The 20,637-nt window shown below is 44.7% G+C and overlaps 26 non-coding genes and 1 pseudogene across 26 annotated transcripts; all 27 read left to right on the plus strand.

The window, feature by feature from the left end:
* Window positions 1-335: 335 nt before the first annotated feature.
* On the plus strand, window positions 336-454 carry LOC130397747 (5S ribosomal RNA). Its single transcript, XR_008900332.1, has one exon. It is a non-coding gene; the product is annotated as a 5S ribosomal RNA (ribosomal RNA).
* A 529-nt stretch (window positions 455-983) lies between these two features.
* On the plus strand, window positions 984-1,102 carry LOC130397749 (5S ribosomal RNA). The gene has a single exon (XR_008900334.1). It is a non-coding gene; the product is annotated as a 5S ribosomal RNA (ribosomal RNA).
* A 528-nt stretch (window positions 1,103-1,630) lies between these two features.
* On the plus strand, window positions 1,631-1,749 carry LOC130397751 (5S ribosomal RNA). The gene has a single exon (XR_008900335.1). It is a non-coding gene; the product is annotated as a 5S ribosomal RNA (ribosomal RNA).
* A 529-nt stretch (window positions 1,750-2,278) lies between these two features.
* On the plus strand, window positions 2,279-2,397 carry LOC130397752 (5S ribosomal RNA). Its single transcript, XR_008900336.1, has one exon. It is a non-coding gene; the product is annotated as a 5S ribosomal RNA (ribosomal RNA).
* A 529-nt stretch (window positions 2,398-2,926) lies between these two features.
* Window positions 2,927-3,045, plus strand: LOC130397753 (5S ribosomal RNA). The gene has a single exon (XR_008900337.1). It is a non-coding gene; the product is annotated as a 5S ribosomal RNA (ribosomal RNA).
* A 529-nt stretch (window positions 3,046-3,574) lies between these two features.
* On the plus strand, window positions 3,575-3,693 carry LOC130397754 (5S ribosomal RNA). Its single transcript, XR_008900338.1, has one exon. It is a non-coding gene; the product is annotated as a 5S ribosomal RNA (ribosomal RNA).
* Window positions 3,694-4,221: 528 nt separating this feature from the next.
* LOC130397755 (5S ribosomal RNA) lies at window positions 4,222-4,340 on the plus strand. The gene has a single exon (XR_008900339.1). It is a non-coding gene; the product is annotated as a 5S ribosomal RNA (ribosomal RNA).
* A 528-nt stretch (window positions 4,341-4,868) lies between these two features.
* LOC130397756 (5S ribosomal RNA) lies at window positions 4,869-4,987 on the plus strand. The gene has a single exon (XR_008900340.1). It is a non-coding gene; the product is annotated as a 5S ribosomal RNA (ribosomal RNA).
* Window positions 4,988-5,516: 529 nt separating this feature from the next.
* LOC130397757 (5S ribosomal RNA) lies at window positions 5,517-5,635 on the plus strand. The gene has a single exon (XR_008900341.1). It is a non-coding gene; the product is annotated as a 5S ribosomal RNA (ribosomal RNA).
* A 529-nt stretch (window positions 5,636-6,164) lies between these two features.
* LOC130397758 (5S ribosomal RNA) lies at window positions 6,165-6,283 on the plus strand. Its single transcript, XR_008900342.1, has one exon. It is a non-coding gene; the product is annotated as a 5S ribosomal RNA (ribosomal RNA).
* Window positions 6,284-6,811: 528 nt separating this feature from the next.
* LOC130397759 (5S ribosomal RNA) lies at window positions 6,812-6,930 on the plus strand. The gene has a single exon (XR_008900343.1). It is a non-coding gene; the product is annotated as a 5S ribosomal RNA (ribosomal RNA).
* Window positions 6,931-7,459: 529 nt separating this feature from the next.
* Window positions 7,460-7,578, plus strand: LOC130397761 (5S ribosomal RNA). The gene has a single exon (XR_008900345.1). It is a non-coding gene; the product is annotated as a 5S ribosomal RNA (ribosomal RNA).
* Window positions 7,579-8,107: 529 nt separating this feature from the next.
* On the plus strand, window positions 8,108-8,226 carry LOC130397762 (5S ribosomal RNA). Its single transcript, XR_008900346.1, has one exon. It is a non-coding gene; the product is annotated as a 5S ribosomal RNA (ribosomal RNA).
* A 519-nt stretch (window positions 8,227-8,745) lies between these two features.
* LOC130397763 (5S ribosomal RNA) lies at window positions 8,746-8,864 on the plus strand. Its single transcript, XR_008900347.1, has one exon. It is a non-coding gene; the product is annotated as a 5S ribosomal RNA (ribosomal RNA).
* A 519-nt stretch (window positions 8,865-9,383) lies between these two features.
* Window positions 9,384-9,502, plus strand: LOC130397764 (5S ribosomal RNA). The gene has a single exon (XR_008900348.1). It is a non-coding gene; the product is annotated as a 5S ribosomal RNA (ribosomal RNA).
* A 519-nt stretch (window positions 9,503-10,021) lies between these two features.
* On the plus strand, window positions 10,022-10,140 carry LOC130397765 (5S ribosomal RNA). Its single transcript, XR_008900349.1, has one exon. It is a non-coding gene; the product is annotated as a 5S ribosomal RNA (ribosomal RNA).
* A 529-nt stretch (window positions 10,141-10,669) lies between these two features.
* Window positions 10,670-10,788, plus strand: LOC130400682 (5S ribosomal RNA). Its single transcript, XR_008903159.1, has one exon. It is a non-coding gene; the product is annotated as a 5S ribosomal RNA (ribosomal RNA).
* Window positions 10,789-11,307: 519 nt separating this feature from the next.
* On the plus strand, window positions 11,308-11,427 carry LOC130394065 (5S ribosomal RNA). Its single transcript, XR_008897260.1, has one exon. It is a non-coding gene; the product is annotated as a 5S ribosomal RNA (ribosomal RNA).
* Window positions 11,428-11,947: 520 nt separating this feature from the next.
* LOC130400723 (5S ribosomal RNA) lies at window positions 11,948-12,066 on the plus strand. Its single transcript, XR_008903199.1, has one exon. It is a non-coding gene; the product is annotated as a 5S ribosomal RNA (ribosomal RNA).
* Window positions 12,067-12,585: 519 nt separating this feature from the next.
* Window positions 12,586-12,704, plus strand: LOC130400036 (5S ribosomal RNA). The gene has a single exon (XR_008902522.1). It is a non-coding gene; the product is annotated as a 5S ribosomal RNA (ribosomal RNA).
* Window positions 12,705-13,223: 519 nt separating this feature from the next.
* LOC130395660 (5S ribosomal RNA) lies at window positions 13,224-13,343 on the plus strand. The gene has a single exon (XR_008898690.1). It is a non-coding gene; the product is annotated as a 5S ribosomal RNA (ribosomal RNA).
* A 1,962-nt stretch (window positions 13,344-15,305) lies between these two features.
* On the plus strand, window positions 15,306-15,425 carry LOC130394160 (5S ribosomal RNA). Its single transcript, XR_008897346.1, has one exon. It is a non-coding gene; the product is annotated as a 5S ribosomal RNA (ribosomal RNA).
* Window positions 15,426-16,086: 661 nt separating this feature from the next.
* Window positions 16,087-16,205, plus strand: LOC130395791 (5S ribosomal RNA). The gene has a single exon (XR_008898805.1). It is a non-coding gene; the product is annotated as a 5S ribosomal RNA (ribosomal RNA).
* A 519-nt stretch (window positions 16,206-16,724) lies between these two features.
* On the plus strand, window positions 16,725-16,843 carry LOC130395638 (5S ribosomal RNA). The gene has a single exon (XR_008898672.1). It is a non-coding gene; the product is annotated as a 5S ribosomal RNA (ribosomal RNA).
* A 529-nt stretch (window positions 16,844-17,372) lies between these two features.
* Window positions 17,373-17,491, plus strand: LOC130395805 (5S ribosomal RNA). The gene has a single exon (XR_008898816.1). It is a non-coding gene; the product is annotated as a 5S ribosomal RNA (ribosomal RNA).
* A 1,962-nt stretch (window positions 17,492-19,453) lies between these two features.
* On the plus strand, window positions 19,454-19,573 carry LOC130396002 (5S ribosomal RNA; annotated as a pseudogene).
* Window positions 19,574-20,092: 519 nt separating this feature from the next.
* LOC130400344 (5S ribosomal RNA) lies at window positions 20,093-20,211 on the plus strand. The gene has a single exon (XR_008902824.1). It is a non-coding gene; the product is annotated as a 5S ribosomal RNA (ribosomal RNA).
* The last annotated feature ends 426 nt before the right edge of the window (window positions 20,212-20,637 follow it).

Below are 20,637 nucleotides of genomic sequence, written 5' to 3' on the forward strand. Positions count from 1 at the left end.
GTTGTACATTTCTTAAACTTTCACCAACACAAACACGCACGCTCACTTCAGATCATGGGAGGACGTCAAAAAATCACCACCCATTCTCTGACACTTTAACCGTTAACCTTGGTTCAAACATTTAACATCACACGCACACGCAGTGTATTTCAGATAATTAATGAATTCAGATGTCACAATGATCGTTTACATGGATAAGGAGTCCTACTGAATCAATTACTGCCGTTTATATCTAACTAATGATTGTTTTTGTAAAAGTGTAACGTCGAGCCTCAGCAGCTTTCTCACTCCTTATGTGCTACTGTATAAAACCTGGTTTTGCGCCTGCACTAATTGCTTACGGCCATACCACCCTGAACACGCCCGATCTCGTCTGATCTCGGAAGCTAAGCAGGGTCGGGCCTGGTTAGTACTTGGATGGGAGACCGCCTGGGAATACCAGGTGCTGTAAGCTTTTTCTTTTTCAACTCGAGCTCATTGCCTCCGTGGCCTACCGTGGCGTACCGTGACCTGATGTTTACTGCCAACCGCTTTGGAGGATTTAAGCAACATACAAAAACTGACAACGTCTCTCAAAACTATTTTTGTGAAACATGAGGACAGTATAGTGATACTGCCAGCAGGGAGCACCAGAGAGCTGAACCGACAGTTGTACATTTCTTAAACTTTCACCAACACAAACACGCACGCTCACTTCAGATCATGGGAGGACGTCAAAAAATCACCACCCATTCTCTGACACTTTAACCGTTAACCTTGGTTCAAACATTTAACATCACACGCACACGCAGTGTATTTCAGATAATTAATGAATTCAGATGTCACAATGATCGTTTACATGGATAAGGAGTCCTACTGAATCAATTACTGCCGTTTATATCTAACTAATGATTGTTTTTGTAAAAGTGTAACGTCGAGCCTCAGCAGCTTTCTCACTCCTTATGTGCTACTGTATAAAACCTGGTTTTGCGCCTGCACTAATTGCTTACGGCCATACCACCCTGAACACGCCCGATCTCGTCTGATCTCGGAAGCTAAGCAGGGTCGGGCCTGGTTAGTACTTGGATGGGAGACCGCCTGGGAATACCAGGTGCTGTAAGCTTTTTCTTTTTCAACTCGAGCTCATTGACTCCGTGCCTACCGTGGCGTACCGTGACCTGATGTTTACTGCCAACCGCTTTGGAGGATTTAAGCAACATACAAAAACTGACAACGTCTCTCAAAACTATTTTTGTGAAACATGAGGACAGTATAGTGATACTGCCAGCAGGGAGCACCAGAGAGCTGAACCGACAGTTGTACATTTCTTAAACTTTCACCAACACAAACACGCACGCTCACTTCAGATCATGGGAGGACGTCAAAAAATCACCACCCATTCTCTGACACTTTAACCGTTAACCTTGGTTCAAACATTTAACATCACACGCACACGCAGTGTATTTCAGATAATTAATGAATTCAGATGTCACAATGATCGTTTACATGGATAAGGAGTCCTACTGAATCAATTACTGCCGTTTATATCTAACTAATGATTGTTTTTGTAAAAGTGTAACGTCGAGCCTCAGCAGCTTTCTCACTCCTTATGTGCTACTGTATAAAACCTGGTTTTGCGCCTGCACTAATTGCTTACGGCCATACCACCCTGAACACGCCCGATCTCGTCTGATCTCGGAAGCTAAGCAGGGTCGGGCCTGGTTAGTACTTGGATGGGAGACCGCCTGGGAATACCAGGTGCTGTAAGCTTTTTCTTTTTCAACTCGAGCTCATTGACTCCGTGGCCTACCGTGGCGTACCGTGACCTGATGTTTACTGCCAACCGCTTTGGAGGATTTAAGCAACATACAAAAACTGACAACGTCTCTCAAAACTATTTTTGTGAAACATGAGGACAGTATAGTGATACTGCCAGCAGGGAGCACCAGAGAGCTGAACCGACAGTTGTACATTTCTTAAACTTTCACCAACACAAACACGCACGCTCACTTCAGATCATGGGAGGACGTCAAAAAATCACCACCCATTCTCTGACACTTTAACCGTTAACCTTGGTTCAAACATTTAACATCACACGCACACGCAGTGTATTTCAGATAATTAATGAATTCAGATGTCACAATGATCGTTTACATGGATAAGGAGTCCTACTGAATCAATTACTGCCGTTTATATCTAACTAATGATTGTTTTTGTAAAAGTGTAACGTCGAGCCTCAGCAGCTTTCTCACTCCTTATGTGCTACTGTATAAAACCTGGTTTTGCGCCTGCACTAATTGCTTACGGCCATACCACCCTGAACACGCCCGATCTCGTCTGATCTCGGAAGCTAAGCAGGGTCGGGCCTGGTTAGTACTTGGATGGGAGACCGCCTGGGAATACCAGGTGCTGTAAGCTTTTTCTTTTTCAACTCGAGCTCATTGACTCCGTGGCCTACCGTGGCGTACCGTGACCTGATGTTTACTGCCAACCGCTTTGGAGGATTTAAGCAACATACAAAAACTGACAACGTCTCTCAAAACTATTTTTGTGAAACATGAGGACAGTATAGTGATACTGCCAGCAGGGAGCACCAGAGAGCTGAACCGACAGTTGTACATTTCTTAAACTTTCACCAACACAAACACGCACGCTCACTTCAGATCATGGGAGGACGTCAAAAAATCACCACCCATTCTCTGACACTTTAACCGTTAACCTTGGTTCAAACATTTAACATCACACGCACACGCAGTGTATTTCAGATAATTAATGAATTCAGATGTCACAATGATCGTTTACATGGATAAGGAGTCCTACTGAATCAATTACTGCCGTTTATATCTAACTAATGATTGTTTTTGTAAAAGTGTAACGTCGAGCCTCAGCAGCTTTCTCACTCCTTATGTGCTACTGTATAAAACCTGGTTTTGCGCCTGCACTAATTGCTTACGGCCATACCACCCTGAACACGCCCGATCTCGTCTGATCTCGGAAGCTAAGCAGGGTCGGGCCTGGTTAGTACTTGGATGGGAGACCGCCTGGGAATACCAGGTGCTGTAAGCTTTTTCTTTTTCAACTCGAGCTCATTGCCTCCGTGGCCTACCGTGGCGTACCGTGACCTGATGTTTACTGCCAACCGCTTTGGAGGATTTAAGCAACATACAAAAACTGACAACGTCTCTCAAAACTATTTTTGTGAAACATGAGGACAGTATAGTGATACTGCCAGCAGGGAGCACCAGAGAGCTGAACCGACAGTTGTACATTTCTTAAACTTTCACCAACACAAACACGCACGCTCACTTCAGATCATGGGAGGACGTCAAAAAATCACCACCCATTCTCTGACACTTTAACCGTTAACCTTGGTTCAAACATTTAACATCACACGCACACGCAGTGTATTTCAGATAATTAATGAATTCAGATGTCACAATGATCGTTTACATGGATAAGGAGTCCTACTGAATCAATTACTGCCGTTTATATCTAACTAATGATTGTTTTTGTAAAAGTGTAACGTCGAGCCTCAGCAGCTTTCTCACTCCTTATGTGCTACTGTATAAAACCTGGTTTTGCGCCTGCACTAATTGCTTACGGCCATACCACCCTGAACACGCCCGATCTCGTCTGATCTCGGAAGCTAAGCAGGGTCGGGCCTGGTTAGTACTTGGATGGGAGACCGCCTGGGAATACCAGGTGCTGTAAGCTTTTTCTTTTTCAACTCGAGCTCATTGCCTCCGTGGCTACCGTGGCGTACCGTGACCTGATGTTTACTGCCAACCGCTTTGGAGGATTTAAGCAACATACAAAAACTGACAACGTCTCTCAAAACTATTTTTGTGAAACATGAGGACAGTATAGTGATACTGCCAGCAGGGAGCACCAGAGAGCTGAACCGACAGTTGTACATTTCTTAAACTTTCACCAACACAAACACGCACGCTCACTTCAGATCATGGGAGGACGTCAAAAAATCACCACCCATTCTCTGACACTTTAACCGTTAACCTTGGTTCAAACATTTAACATCACACGCACACGCAGTGTATTTCAGATAATTAATGAATTCAGATGTCACAATGATCGTTTACATGGATAAGGAGTCCTACTGAATCAATTACTGCCGTTTATATCTAACTAATGATTGTTTTTGTAAAAGTGTAACGTCGAGCCTCAGCAGCTTTCTCACTCCTTATGTGCTACTGTATAAAACCTGGTTTTGCGCCTGCACTAATTGCTTACGGCCATACCACCCTGAACACGCCCGATCTCGTCTGATCTCGGAAGCTAAGCAGGGTCGGGCCTGGTTAGTACTTGGATGGGAGACCGCCTGGGAATACCAGGTGCTGTAAGCTTTTTCTTTTTCAACTCGAGCTCATTGACTCCGTGGCCTACCGTGGCGTACCGTGACCTGATGTTTACTGCCAACCGCTTTGGAGGATTTAAGCAACATACAAAAACTGACAACGTCTCTCAAAACTATTTTTGTGAAACATGAGGACAGTATAGTGATACTGCCAGCAGGGAGCACCAGAGAGCTGAACCGACAGTTGTACATTTCTTAAACTTTCACCAACACAAACACGCACGCTCACTTCAGATCATGGGAGGACGTCAAAAAATCACCACCCATTCTCTGACACTTTAACCGTTAACCTTGGTTCAAACATTTAACATCACACGCACACGCAGTGTATTTCAGATAATTAATGAATTCAGATGTCACAATGATCGTTTACATGGATAAGGAGTCCTACTGAATCAATTACTGCCGTTTATATCTAACTAATGATTGTTTTTGTAAAGTGTAACGTCGAGCCTCAGCAGCTTTCTCACTCCTTATGTGCTACTGTATAAAACCTGGTTTTGCGCCTGCACTAATTGCTTACGGCCATACCACCCTGAACACGCCCGATCTCGTCTGATCTCGGAAGCTAAGCAGGGTCGGGCCTGGTTAGTACTTGGATGGGAGACCGCCTGGGAATACCAGGTGCTGTAAGCTTTTTCTTTTTCAACTCGAGCTCATTGACTCCGTGGCCTACCGTGGCGTACCGTGACCTGATGTTTACTGCCAACCGCTTTGGAGGATTTAAGCAACATACAAAAACTGACAACGTCTCTCAAAACTATTTTTGTGAAACATGAGGACAGTATAGTGATACTGCCAGCAGGGAGCACCAGAGAGCTGAACCGACAGTTGTACATTTCTTAAACTTTCACCAACACAAACACGCACGCTCACTTCAGATCATGGGAGGACGTCAAAAAATCACCACCCATTCTCTGACACTTTAACCGTTAACCTTGGTTCAAACATTTAACATCACACGCACACGCAGTGTATTTCAGATAATTAATGAATTCAGATGTCACAATGATCGTTTACATGGATAAGGAGTCCTACTGAATCAATTACTGCCGTTTATATCTAACTAATGATTGTTTTTGTAAGAGTGTAACGTCGAGCCTCAGCAGCTTTCTCACTCCTTATGTGCTACTGTATAAAACCTGGTTTTGCGCCTGCACTAATTGCTTACGGCCATACCACCCTGAACACGCCCGATCTCGTCTGATCTCGGAAGCTAAGCAGGGTCGGGCCTGGTTAGTACTTGGATGGGAGACCGCCTGGGAATACCAGGTGCTGTAAGCTTTTTCTTTTTCAACTCGAGCTCATTGCCTCCGTGGCCTACCGTGGCGTACCGTGACCTGATGTTTACTGCCAACCGCTTTGGAGGATTTAAGCAACATACAAAAACTGACAACGTCTCTCAAAACTATTTTTGTGAAACATGAGGACAGTATAGTGATACTGCCAGCAGGGAGCACCAGAGAGCTGAACCGACAGTTGTACATTTCTTAAACTTTCACCAACACAAACACGCACGCTCACTTCAGATCATGGGAGGACGTCAAAAAATCACCACCCATTCTCTGACACTTTAACCGTTAACCTTGGTTCAAACATTTAACATCACACGCACACGCAGTGTATTTCAGATAATTAATGAATTCAGATGTCACAATGATCGTTTACATGGATAAGGAGTCCTACTGAATCAATTACTGCCGTTTATATCTAACTAATGATTGTTTTTGTAAAAGTGTAACGTCGAGCCTCAGCAGCTTTCTCACTCCTTATGTGCTACTGTATAAAACCTGGTTTTGCGCCTGCACTAATTGCTTACGGCCATACCACCCTGAACACGCCCGATCTCGTCTGATCTCGGAAGCTAAGCAGGGTCGGGCCTGGTTAGTACTTGGATGGGAGACCGCCTGGGAATACCAGGTGCTGTAAGCTTTTTCTTTTTCAACTCGAGCTCATTGACTCCGTGGCCTACCGTGGCGTACCGTGACCTGATGTTTACTGCCAACCGCTTTGGAGGATTTAAGCAACATACAAAAACTGACAACGTCTCTCAAAACTATTTTTGTGAAACATGAGGACAGTATAGTGATACTGCCAGCAGGGAGCACCAGAGAGCTGAACCGACAGTTGTACATTTCTTAAACTTTCACCAACACAAACACGCACGCTCACTTCAGATCATGGGAGGACGTCAAAAAATCACCACCCATTCTCTGACACTTTAACCGTTAACCTTGGTTCAAACATTTAACATCACACGCACACGCAGTGTATTTCAGATAATTAATGAATTCAGATGTCACAATGATCGTTTACATGGATAAGGAGTCCTACTGAATCAATTACTGCCGTTTATATCTAACTAATGATTGTTTTTGTAAAGTGTAACGTCGAGCCTCAGCAGCTTTCTCACTCCTTATGTGCTACTGTATAAAACCTGGTTTTGCGCCTGCACTAATTGCTTACGGCCATACCACCCTGAACACGCCCGATCTCGTCTGATCTCGGAAGCTAAGCAGGGTCGGGCCTGGTTAGTACTTGGATGGGAGACCGCCTGGGAATACCAGGTGCTGTAAGCTTTTTCTTTTTCAACTCGAGCTCATTGACTCCGTGGCCTACCGTGGCGTACCGTGACCTGATGTTTACTGCCAACCGCTTTGGAGGATTTAAGCAACATACAAAAACTGACAACGTCTCTCAAAACTATTTTTGTGAAACATGAGGACAGTATAGTGATACTGCCAGCAGGGAGCACCAGAGAGCTGAACCGACAGTTGTACATTTCTTAAACTTTCACCAACACAAACACGCACGCTCACTTCAGATCATGGGAGGACGTCAAAAAATCACCACCCATTCTCTGACACTTTAACCGTTAACCTTGGTTCAAACATTTAACATCACACGCACACGCAGTGTATTTCAGATAATTAATGAATTCAGATGTCACAATGATCGTTTACATGGATAAGGAGTCCTACTGAATCAATTACTGCCGTTTATATCTAACTAATGATTGTTTTTGTAAAAGTGTAACGTCGAGCCTCAGCAGCTTTCTCACTCCTTATGTGCTACTGTATAAAACCTGGTTTTGCGCCTGCACTAATTGCTTACGGCCATACCACCCTGAACACGCCCGATCTCGTCTGATCTCGGAAGCTAAGCAGGGTCGGGCCTGGTTAGTACTTGGATGGGAGACCGCCTGGGAATACCAGGTGCTGTAAGCTTTTTCTTTTTCAACTCGAGCTCATTGACTCCGTGGCCTACCGTGGCGTACCGTGACCTGATGTTTACTGCCAACCGCTTTGGAGGATTTAAGCAACATACAAAAACTGACAACGTCTCTCAAAACTATTTTTGTGAAACATGAGGACAGTATAGTGATACTGCCAGCAGGGAGCACCAGAGAGCTGAACCGACAGTTGTACATTTCTTAAACTTTCACCAACACAAACACGCACGCTCACTTCAGATCATGGGAGGACGTCAAAAAATCACCACCCATTCTCTGACACTTTAACCGTTAACCTTGGTTCAAACATTTAACATCACACGCACACGCAGTGTATTTCAGATAATTAATGAATTCAGATGTCACAATGATCGTTTACATGGATAAGGAGTCCTACTGAATCAATTACTGCCGTTTATATCTAACTAATGATTGTTTTTGTAAGAGTGTAACGTCGAGCCTCAGCAGCTTTCTCACTCCTTATGTGCTACTGTATAAAACCTGGTTTTGCGCCTGCACTAATTGCTTACGGCCATACCACCCTGAACACGCCCGATCTCGTCTGATCTCGGAAGCTAAGCAGGGTCGGGCCTGGTTAGTACTTGGATGGGAGACCGCCTGGGAATACCAGGTGCTGTAAGCTTTTTCTTTTTCAACTCGAGCTCATTGACTCCGTGGCGTACCGTGACCTGATGTTTACTGCCAACCGCTTTGGAGGATTTAAGCAACATACAAAAACTGACAACGTCTCTCAAAACTATTTTTGTGAAACATGAGGACAGTATAGTGATACTGCCAGCAGGGAGCACCAGAGAGCTGAACCGACAGTTGTACATTTCTTAAACTTTCACCAACACAAACACGCACGCTCACTTCAGATCATGGGAGGACGTCAAAAAATCACCACCCATTCTCTGACACTTTAACCGTTAACCTTGGTTCAAACATTTAACATCACACGCACACGCAGTGTATTTCAGATAATTAATGAATTCAGATGTCACAATGATCGTTTACATGGATAAGGAGTCCTACTGAATCAATTACTGCCGTTTATATCTAACTAATGATTGTTTTTGTAAGAGTGTAACGTCGAGCCTCAGCAGCTTTCTCACTCCTTATGTGCTACTGTATAAAACCTGGTTTTGCGCCTGCACTAATTGCTTACGGCCATACCACCCTGAACACGCCCGATCTCGTCTGATCTCGGAAGCTAAGCAGGGTCGGGCCTGGTTAGTACTTGGATGGGAGACCGCCTGGGAATACCAGGTGCTGTAAGCTTTTTCTTTTTCAACTCGAGCTCATTGACTCCGTGGCGTACCGTGACCTGATGTTTACTGCCAACCGCTTTGGAGGATTTAAGCAACATACAAAAACTGACAACGTCTCTCAAAACTATTTTTGTGAAACATGAGGACAGTATAGTGATACTGCCAGCAGGGAGCACCAGAGAGCTGAACCGACAGTTGTACATTTCTTAAACTTTCACCAACACAAACACGCACGCTCACTTCAGATCATGGGAGGACGTCAAAAAATCACCACCCATTCTCTGACACTTTAACCGTTAACCTTGGTTCAAACATTTAACATCACACGCACACGCAGTGTATTTCAGATAATTAATGAATTCAGATGTCACAATGATCGTTTACATGGATAAGGAGTCCTACTGAATCAATTACTGCCGTTTATATCTAACTAATGATTGTTTTTGTAAGAGTGTAACGTCGAGCCTCAGCAGCTTTCTCACTCCTTATGTGCTACTGTATAAAACCTGGTTTTGCGCCTGCACTAATTGCTTACGGCCATACCACCCTGAACACGCCCGATCTCGTCTGATCTCGGAAGCTAAGCAGGGTCGGGCCTGGTTAGTACTTGGATGGGAGACCGCCTGGGAATACCAGGTGCTGTAAGCTTTTTCTTTTTCAACTCGAGCTCATTGACTCCGTGGCGTACCGTGACCTGATGTTTACTGCCAACCGCTTTGGAGGATTTAAGCAACATACAAAAACTGACAACGTCTCTCAAAACTATTTTTGTGAAACATGAGGACAGTATAGTGATACTGCCAGCAGGGAGCACCAGAGAGCTGAACCGACAGTTGTACATTTCTTAAACTTTCACCAACACAAACACGCACGCTCACTTCAGATCATGGGAGGACGTCAAAAAATCACCACCCATTCTCTGACACTTTAACCGTTAACCTTGGTTCAAACATTTAACATCACACGCACACGCAGTGTATTTCAGATAATTAATGAATTCAGATGTCACAATGATCGTTTACATGGATAAGGAGTCCTACTGAATCAATTACTGCCGTTTATATCTAACTAATGATTGTTTTTGTAAAAGTGTAACGTCGAGCCTCAGCAGCTTTCTCACTCCTTATGTGCTACTGTATAAAACCTGGTTTTGCGCCTGCACTAATTGCTTACGGCCATACCACCCTGAACACGCCCGATCTCGTCTGATCTCGGAAGCTAAGCAGGGTCGGGCCTGGTTAGTACTTGGATGGGAGACCGCCTGGGAATACCAGGTGCTGTAAGCTTTTAATTTTTCAACTCGAGCTCATTGACTCCGTGGCCTACCGTGGCGTACCGTGACCTGATGTTTACTGCCAACCGCTTTGGAGGATTTAAGCAACATACAAAAACTGACAACGTCTCTCAAAACTATTTTTGTGAAACATGAGGACAGTATAGTGATACTGCCAGCAGGGAGCACCAGAGAGCTGAACCGACAGTTGTACATTTCTTAAACTTTCACCAACACAAACACGCACGCTCACTTCAGATCATGGGAGGACGTCAAAAAATCACCACCCATTCTCTGACACTTTAACCGTTAACCTTGGTTCAAACATTTAACATCACACGCACACGCAGTGTATTTCAGATAATTAATGAATTCAGATGTCACAATGATCGTTTACATGGATAAGGAGTCCTACTGAATCAATTACTGCCGTTTATATCTAACTAATGATTGTTTTTGTAAGAGTGTAACGTCGAGCCTCAGCAGCTTTCTCACTCCTTATGTGCTACTGTATAAAACCTGGTTTTGCGCCTGCACTAATTGCTTACGGCCATACCACCCTGAACACGCCCGATCTCGTCTGATCTCGGAAGCTCAGCAGGGTCGGGCCTGGTTAGTACTTGGATGGGAGACCGCCTGGGAATACCAGGTGCTGTAAGCTTTTTCTTTTTCAACTCGAGCTCATTGACTCCGTGGCGTACCGTGACCTGATGTTTACTGCCAACCGCTTTGGAGGATTTAAGCAACATACAAAAACTGACAACGTCTCTCAAAACTATTTTTGTGAAACATGAGGACAGTATAGTGATACTGCCAGCAGGGAGCACCAGAGAGCTGAACCGACAGTTGTACATTTCTTAAACTTTCACCAACACAAACACGCACGCTCACTTCAGATCATGGGAGGACGTCAAAAAATCACCACCCATTCTCTGACACTTTAACCGTTAACCTTGGTTCAAACATTTAACATCACACGCACACGCAGTGTATTTCAGATAATTAATGAATTCAGATGTCACAATGATGGTTTACATGGATAAGGAGTCCTACTGAATCAATTACTGCCGTTTATATCTAACTAATGATTGTTTTTGTAAGAGTGTAACGTCGAGCCTCAGCAGCTTTCTCACTCCTTATGTGCTACTGTATAAAACCTGGTTTTGCGCCTGCACTAATTGCTTACGGCCATACCACCCTGAACACGCCCGATCTCGTCTGATCTCGGAAGCTAAGCAGGGTCGGGCCTGGTTAGTACTTGGATGGGAGATCCGCCTGGGAATACCAGGTGCTGTAAGCTTTTTCTTTTTCAACTCGAGCTCATTGACTCCGTGGCGTACCGTGACCTGATGTTTACTGCCAACCGCTTTGGAGGATTTAAGCAACATACAAAAACTGACAACGTCTCTCAAAACTGTTTTTGTGAAACATGAGGACAGTATAGTGATACTGCCAGCAGGGAGCACCAGAGAGCTGAACCGACAGTTGTACATTTCTTAAACTTTCACCAACACAAACACGCACGCTCACTTCAGATCATGGGAGGACGTCAAAAAATCACCACCCATTCTCTGACACTTTAACCGTTAACCTTGGTTCAAACATTTAACATCACACGCACACGCAGTGTATTTCAGATAATTAATGAATTCAGATGTCACAATGATCGGTTTACATGGATAAGGAGTCCTACTGAATCAATTACTGCCGTTTATATCTAACTAATGATTGTTTTTGTAAGAGTGTAACGTCGAGCCTCAGCAGCTTTCTCACTCCTTATGTGCTACTGTATAAAACCTGGTTTTGCGCCTGCACTAATTGCTTACGGCCATACCACCCTGAACACGCCCGATCTCGTCTGATCTCGGAAGCTAAGGAGGGTCGGGCCTGGTTAGTACTTGGATGGGAGACCGCCTGGGAATACCAGGTGCTGTAAGCTTTTTCTTTTTCAACTCGAGCTCATTGACTCCGTGGCGTACCGTGACCTGATGTTTACTGCCAACCGCTTTGGAGGATTTAAGCAACATACAAAAACTGACAACGTCTCTCAAAACTATTTTTGTGAAACATGAGGACAGTATAGTGATACTGCCAGCAGGGAGCACCAGAGAGCTGAACCGACAGTTGTACATTTCTTAAACTTTCACCAACACAAACACGCACGCTCACTTCAGATCATGGGAGGACGTCAAAAAATCACCACCCATTCTCTGACACTTTAACCGTTAACCTTGGTTCAAACATTTAACATCACACGCACACGCAGTGTATTTCAGATAATTAATGAATTCAGATGTCACAATGATCGTTTACATGGATAAGGAGTCCTACTGAATCAATTACTGCCGTTTATATCTAACTAATGATTGTTTTTGTAAGAGTGTAACGTCGAGCCTCAGCAGCTTTCTCACTCCTTATGTGCTACTGTATAAAACCTGGTTTTGCGCCTGCACTAATTGCTTACGGCCATACCACCCTGAACACGCCCGATCTCGTCTGATCTCGGAAGCTAAGCAGGGTCGGGCCTGGTTAGTACTTGGATGGGAGACCGCCTGGGAATAACAGGTGCTGTAAGCTTTTTCTTTTTCAACTCGAGCTCATTGACTCCGTGGCGTACCGTGACCTGATGTTTACTGCCAACCGCTTTGGAGGATTTAAGCAACATACAAAAACTGACAACGTCTATCAAAACTGTTTTTGTGAAACATGAGGACAGTATAGTGATACTGCCAGCAGGGAGCACCAGAGAGCTGAACCGACAGTTGTACATTTCTTAAACTTTCACCAACACAAACACGCACGCTCACTTCAGATCATGGGAGGACGTCAAAAAATCCCCACCCATTCTCTGACACTTTAACCGTTAACCTTGGTTCAAACATTTAACATCACACGCACACGCAGTGTATTTCAATTAATTAATGAATTCAGATGTCACAATGATCGTTTACATGGATAAGGAGTCCTACTGAATCAATTACTGCCGTTTATATCTAACTAATGATTGTTTTTGTAAAAGTGTAACGTCGAGCCTCAGCAGCTTTCTCACTCCTTATGTGCTACTGTATAAAACCTGGTTTTGCGCCTGCACTATTTGCTTATGGCCATGCCACCCTGAACACGCCCTGATCTCGTCTGAACTCGGAAGCTAAGCAGGGTCGGGCCTGGTTAGTACTTGAATGGGAGACCGCCTGGAAATACCAGGTGCTGTAAGCATTTTCTTTTTCAACTCGAGCTCATTGACTCCGTGGCCTACCGTGGCGTACCGTGACCTGGGCCCCGTTTCCCGATAACGATGGATCTTCGCTCGTACGATCAGTCTCCCGATGGATCTTGCGATCCATCGATAATTTCTTTGGAGCGTTTCCCGAAACTCCTCTTCACGTGAACGCGCATTCGCTGCACTCACGACGTCGTAGGATTGTAACTGTCTACTGACACGGTGCTGAAATGGGCTCCGTAGGAGGGGGAGACGCAGGAATGTCGCAGGAAAATTGTGTTAAAAAGGGTTAAAATATATCCCCATCAAGGACAACAGCAGAGTAGCCTGCGAAAAAAATAGACTGGAATTATATGAATGCTAAAGACATTAAAACACAATTGATTAGGCTTAAACCGACATATATCAGTCCTAATCCTGAATGCACTGTGCGTTTCACGGCATTTCCCCCCCTGAAATAATTCCATACGACAAAAAATTTAAAATAGCTTGTGTGACAACTACATTTATCTTAATGGGCTGATTTCTGAAACATGCTTTGCGCAGCAAAAAGAGCCGACTTAATCTGATTCCGCATAAGGGTTTCCTTGATTGATAATTTGATTGGCTGTAAAAGCCCCTCCGGAAATAGGGTAATTGATGAGGAATACAACGAAGCCCACCGTCTGGCCCGGTGCATCGTTGAGTGCACGATCAGGAGGTGGAAGTTGCGCTTTAGATGCCTTCACAAGTCAGGCGGAGCCGCGGAGGGCTCCAGTTTTCGCCGGCCAAGTCATGCGCCGTGATATGTGTGACGGCTATGTTGCACAACATTGCAGCTAAGGCTGGGGTGGCATTGGTTTAACCGGAGGCCGCTGAGGACGATGACGACGAGGAAGATCGGTGTGAGGACGGCCTCCCTCATAACTACGCGGCTGGTTTTCATGCGCGTCGAAGAGTGATTGAGACTTTTTTTTAACCCCCTCCACCCTCCCACATGTCACTAAACATTCCCGCAACGTGACCAATCCCCACCATATCCCAGCCTTTTGCCTGCTCCTTTGCTTGTTTTTTACGTTTTATGAGTAGCCTATGTCAGTCTGCACAAATCCCCCCACTTTCTCTCACACATTTTGAGTGCCCTGCCTGCGCAAACATTTTCTGGACTGTCCCGTTTTATTTTGGCCATTTGAACATCTTTATTAATAAATTAATTAATAATCTTTATTAATTACCAAACTAAGAACATAAAGGCGCAATGCGTTTTAATAAAACGCATCCAATAGACGGAATGTCCGATGGTGTCGCCACTGAGGCTATAGCTGACGATGCTCTTAGCGTCCTACGAGTACCTACGAGCACCCCTGGAGTACTCGTTAGCTACGAGCGTTTTCAAGACGTTCGTTCCCCACGATGCTTTCGGGAAACGCGGTGAAAACTCTACGATGCCCTTTCGACGCACTTCACGATCCACTTAGGCTAACGACGCTTTCGGGAAACGGGGCCCTGATGTTTACTGCCAACCGCTTTGGAGGATTTCAGCAACATACAAAAACTGACAACGTCTCTCAAAACTATTTTTGTGAAACATGAGGACAGTATAGTGATACTGCCAGCAGGGAGCACCAGAGAGCTGAACCGACAGTTGTACATTTCTTAAACTTTCACCAACACAAACACGCACGCTCACTTCAGATCATGGGAGGACGTCAAAAAATCACCACCCATTCTCTGACACTTTAACCGTTAACCTTGGTTCAAACATTTAACATCACACGCACACGCAGTGTATTTCAGATAATTAATGAATTCAGATGTCACAATGATCGTTTACATGGATAAGGAGTCCTACTGAATCAATTACTGCCGTTTATATCTAACTAATGATTGTTTTTGTAAGAGTGTAACGTCGAGCCTCAGCAGCTTTATCACTCCTTATGTGCTACTGTATAAAACCTGGTTTTGCGCCTGCAGTAATTGCTTACGGCCATACCACCCTGAACACGCCCGATCTCGTCTGATCTCGGAAGCTAAGCAGGGTCGGGCCTGGTTAGTACTTGGATGGGAGACCTCCTCAGAAGCCCAGGTTGCTGTAAGTAGTGACGGGTGTCACCAAAAGAAAAAAAAAAAAAAACACGCCCGATCTCGTCTGATCTTCCGGAGCTAAGCAGGGTCGGGCATGGTTAGTACTTGGATGGGAGACCGCTTGGGAATACCAGGTGCTGTAAGCTATTTCTTTTTCAACTCGAGCTCATTGACTCCGTGGCCTACCGTGGCGTACCGTGACCTGATGTTTACTGCCAACCGCTTTGGAGGATTTAAGCAACATACAAAAACTGACAATGTCTCTCAAAACTATTTTTGTGAAACATGAGGACAGTATAGTGATACTGCCAGCAGGGAGCACCAGAGAGCTGAACCGACAGTTGTACATTTCTTAAACTTTCACCAACACAAACACGCACGCTCACTTCAGATCATGGGAGGACGTCAAAAAATCACCACCCATTCTCTGACACTTTAACCGTTAACCTTGGTTCAAACATTTAACATCACACGCACACGCAGTGTATTTCAGATAATTAATGAATTCAGATGTCACAATGATCGTTTACATGGATAAGGAGTCCTACTGAATCAATTACTGCCGTTTATATCTAACTAATGATTGTTTTTGTAAGAGTGTAACGTCGAGCCTCAGCAGCTTTATCACTCCTTATGTGCTACTGTATAAAACCTGGTTTTGCGCCTGCACTAATTGCTTACGGCCATACCACACTGAACACGCCCGATCTCGTCTGATTTCGGAAGCTAAGCAGGGTCGGGCATGGTTAGTACTTGGATGGGAGACCGCCTGGGAATACCAGGTGATGTAAGCATTTTCTTTTTCAACTCGAGCTCATTGACTCCGTGGCGTACCGTGACCTGATGTTTACTGCCAACCGCTTTGGAGGATTTAAGCAACATACAAAAACTGACAACGTCTCTCAAAACTGTTTTTGTGAAACATGAGGACAGTATAGTGATACTGCCAGCAGGGAGCACCAGAGAGCTGAACCGACAGTTGTACATTTCTTAAACTTTCACCAACACAAACACGCACGCTCACTTCAGATCATGGGAGGACGTCAAAAAATCACCACCCATTCTCTGACACTTTAACCGTTAACCTTGGTTCAAACATTTAACATCACACGCACACGCAGTGTATTTCAGATAATTAATGAATTCAGATGTCACAATGATCGTTTACATGGATAAGGAGTCCTACTGAATCAATTACTGCCGTTTATATCTAACTAATGATTGTTTTTGTAAAAGTGTAACGTCGAGCCTCAGCAGCTTTCTCACTCCTTATGTGCTACTGTATAAAACCTGGTTTTGCGCCTTCACTAATTGCCTACGGCCATACCACCCTGAACACGACTGATCTCGTCTGAACTCGGCAGCTAAGCAGGGTCGGGCCTGGTTAGTACTTGGATGGGAGACCGCCTGGGAATACCAGGTGGTGTAAGCTATTTCTTTTTCAACTCGAGCTCATTGACTCCGTGGCCTACCGTGGCGTACCGTGACCTGATGTTTACTGCCAACCGCTTTGGAGGATTTAAGCAACATACAAAAACTGACAACGTCTATCAAAACTGTTTTTGTGAAACATGAGGACAGTATAGTGATACTGCCAGCAGGGAGCACCAGAGAGCTGAACCGACAGTTGTACATTTCTTAAACTTTCACCAACACAAACACGCACGCTCACTTCAGATCATGGGAGGACGTCAAAAAATCCCCACCCATTCTCTGACACTTTAACCGTTAACCTTGGTTCAAACATTTAACATCACACGCACACGCAGTGTATTTCAATTAATTAATGAATTCAGATGTCACAATGATCGTTTACATGGATAAGGAGTCCTACTGAATCAATTACTGCCGTTTATATCTAACTAATGATTGTTTTTGTAAAAGTGTAACGTCGAGCCTCAGCAGCTTTCTCACTCCTTATGTGCTACTGTATAAAACCTGGTTTTGCGCCTGCACTATTTGCTTATGGCCATGCCACCCTGAACACGCCTGATCTCGTCTGAACTCGGAAGCTAAGCAGGGTCGGGCCTGGTTAGTACTTGAATGGGAGAACGCCTGGAAATACCAGGTGCTGTAAGCATTTTCTTTTTCAACTCGAGCTCATTGACTCCGTGGCCTACCGTGGCGTACCGTGACCTGGGCCCCGTTTCCCGATAACGATGGATCTTCGCTCGTACGATCAGTCTCCCGATGGATCTTGCGATCCATCGATAATTTCTTTGGAGCGTTTCCCGAAACTCCTCTTCACGTGAACGCGCATTCGCTGCACTCACGACGTCGTAGGATTGTAACTGTCTACTGACACGGTGCTGAAATGGGCTCCGTAGGAGGGGGAGACGCAGGAATGTCGCAGGAAAATTGTGTTAAAAAGGGTTAAAATATATCCCCATCAAGGACAACAGCAGAGTAGCCTGCGAAAAAAATAGACTGGAATTATATGAATGCTAAAGACATTAAAACACAATTGATTAGGCTTAAACCGACATATATCAGTCCTAATCCTGAATGCACTGTGCGTTTCACGGCATTTCCCCCCCTGAAATAATTCCATACGACAAAAAATTTAAAATAGCTTGTGTGACAACTACATTTATCTTAATGGGCTGATTTCTGAAACATGCTTTGCGCAGCAAAAAGAGCCGACTTAATCTGATTCCGCATAAGGGTTTCCTTGATTGATAATTTGATTGGCTGTAAAAGCCCCTCCGGAAATAGGGTAATTGATGAGGAATACAACGAAGCCCACCGTCTGGCCCGGTGCATCGTTGAGTGCACGATCGGGAGGTGGAAGTTGCGCTTTAGATGCCTTCACAAGTCAGGCGGAGCCGCGGAGGGCTCCAGTTTTCGCCGGCCAAGTCATGCGCCGTGATATGTGTGACGGCTATGTTGCACAACATTGCAGCTAAGGCTGGGGTGGCATTGGTTTAACCGGAGGCCGCTGAGGACGATGACGACGAGGAAGATCGGTGTGAGGACGGCCTCCCTCATAACTACGCGGCTGGTTTTCATGCGCGTCGAAGAGTGATTGAGACTTTTTTTTAACCCCCTCCACCCTCCCACATGTCACTAAACATTCCCGCAACGTGACCAATCCCCACCATATCCCAGCCTTTTGCCTGCTCCTTTGCTTGTTTTTTACGTTTTATGAGTAGCCTATGTCAGTCTGCACAAATCCCCCCACTTTCTCTCACACATTTTGAGTGCCCTGCCTGCGCAAACATTTTCTGGACTGTCCCGTTTTATTTTGGCCATTTGAACATCTTTATTAATAAATTAATTAATAATCTTTATTAATTACCAAACTAAGAACATAAAGGCGCAATGCGTTTTAATAAAACGCATCCAATAGACGGAATGTCCGATGGTGTCGCCACTGAGGCTATAGCTGACGATGCTCTTAGCGTCCTACGAGTACCTACGAGCACCCCTGGAGTACTCGTTAGCTACGAGCGTTTTCAAGACGTTCGTTCCCCACGATGCTTTCGGGAAACGCGGTGAAAACTCTACGATGCCCTTTCGACGCACTTCACGATCCACTTAGGCTAACGACGCTTTCGGGAAACGGGGCCCTGATGTTTACTGCCAACCGCTTTGGAGGATTTCAGCAACATACAAAAACTGACAACGTCTCTCAAAACTATTTTTGTGAAACATGAGGACAGTATAGTGATACTGCCAGCAGGGAGCACCAGAGAGCTGAACCGACAGTTGTACATTTCTTAAACTTTCACCAACACAAACACGCACGCTCACTTCAGATCATGGGAGGACGTCAAAAAATCACCACCCATTCTCTGACACTTTAACCGTTAACCTTGGTTCAAACATTTAACATCACACGCACACGCAGTGTATTTCAGATAATTAATGAATTCAGATGTCACAATGATCGTTTACATGGATAAGGAGTCCTACTGAATCAATTACTGCCGTTTATATCTAACTAATGATTGTTTTTGTAAGAGTGTAACGTCGAGCCTCAGCAGCTTTATCACTCCTTATGTGCTACTGTATAAAACCTGGTTTTGCGCCTGCACTAATTGCTTACGGCCATACCACCCTGAACACGCCCGATCTCGTCTGATCTTCCGGAGCTAAGCAGGGTCGGGCATGGTTAGTACTTGGATGGGAGACCGCCTGGGAATACCAGGTGCTGTAAGCTTTTTCTTTTTCAACTCGAGCTCATTGACTCCGTGGCGTACCGTGACCTGATGTTTACTGCCAACCGCTTTGGAGGATTTAAGCAACATACAAAAACTGACAACGTCTCTCAAAACTGTTTTTGTGAAACATGAGGACAGTATAGTGATACTGCCAGCAGGGAGCACCAGAGAGCTGAACCGACAGTTGTACATTTCTTAAACTTTCACCAACACAAACACGCACGCTCACTTCAGATCATGGGAGGACGTCAAAAAATCACCACCCATTCTCTGACACTTTAACCGTTAACCTTGGTTCAAACATTTAACATCACACGCACACGCAGTGTATTTCAGATAATTAATGAATTCAGATGTCACAATGATCGTTTACATGGATAAGGAGTCCTACTGAATCAATTACTGCCGTTTATATCTAACTAATGATTGTTTTTGTAAAAGTGTAACGTCGAGCCACAGCAGCTTTCTCACTCCTTATGTGCTACTGTATAAAACCTGGTTTTGCGCCTTCACTAATTGCCTACGGCCATACCACCCTGAACACGCCCGATCTCGTCTGAACTCGGCAGCTAAGCAGGGTCGGGCCTGGTTAGTACTTGGATGGGAGACCGCCTGGGAATACCAGGTGCTGTAAGCTATTTCTTTTTCAACTCGAGCTCATTGACTCCGTGGCCTACCGTGGCGTACCGTGACCTGATGTTTACTGCCAACCGCTTTGGAGGATTTAAGCAACATACAAAAACTGACAATGTCTCTCAAAACTATTTTTGTGAAACATGAGGACAGTATAGTGATACTGCCAGCAGGGAGCACCAGAGAGCTGAACCGACAGTTGTACATTTCTTAAACTTTCACCAACACAAACACGCACGCTCACTTCAGATCATGGGAGGACGTCAAAAAATCACCACCCATTCTCTGACACTTTAACCGTTAACCTTGGTTCAAACATTTAACATCACACGCACACGCAGTGTATTTCAGATAATTAATGAATTCAGATGTCACAATGATCGTTTACATGGATAAGGAGTCCTACTGAATCAATTACTGCCGTTTATAT

The sequence above is a fragment of the Gadus chalcogrammus genome, chromosome 12 (assembly GCF_026213295.1).
Source record: "Gadus chalcogrammus isolate NIFS_2021 chromosome 12, NIFS_Gcha_1.0, whole genome shotgun sequence".
Classification (NCBI taxonomy): domain Eukaryota; kingdom Metazoa; phylum Chordata; class Actinopteri; order Gadiformes; family Gadidae; genus Gadus; species Gadus chalcogrammus.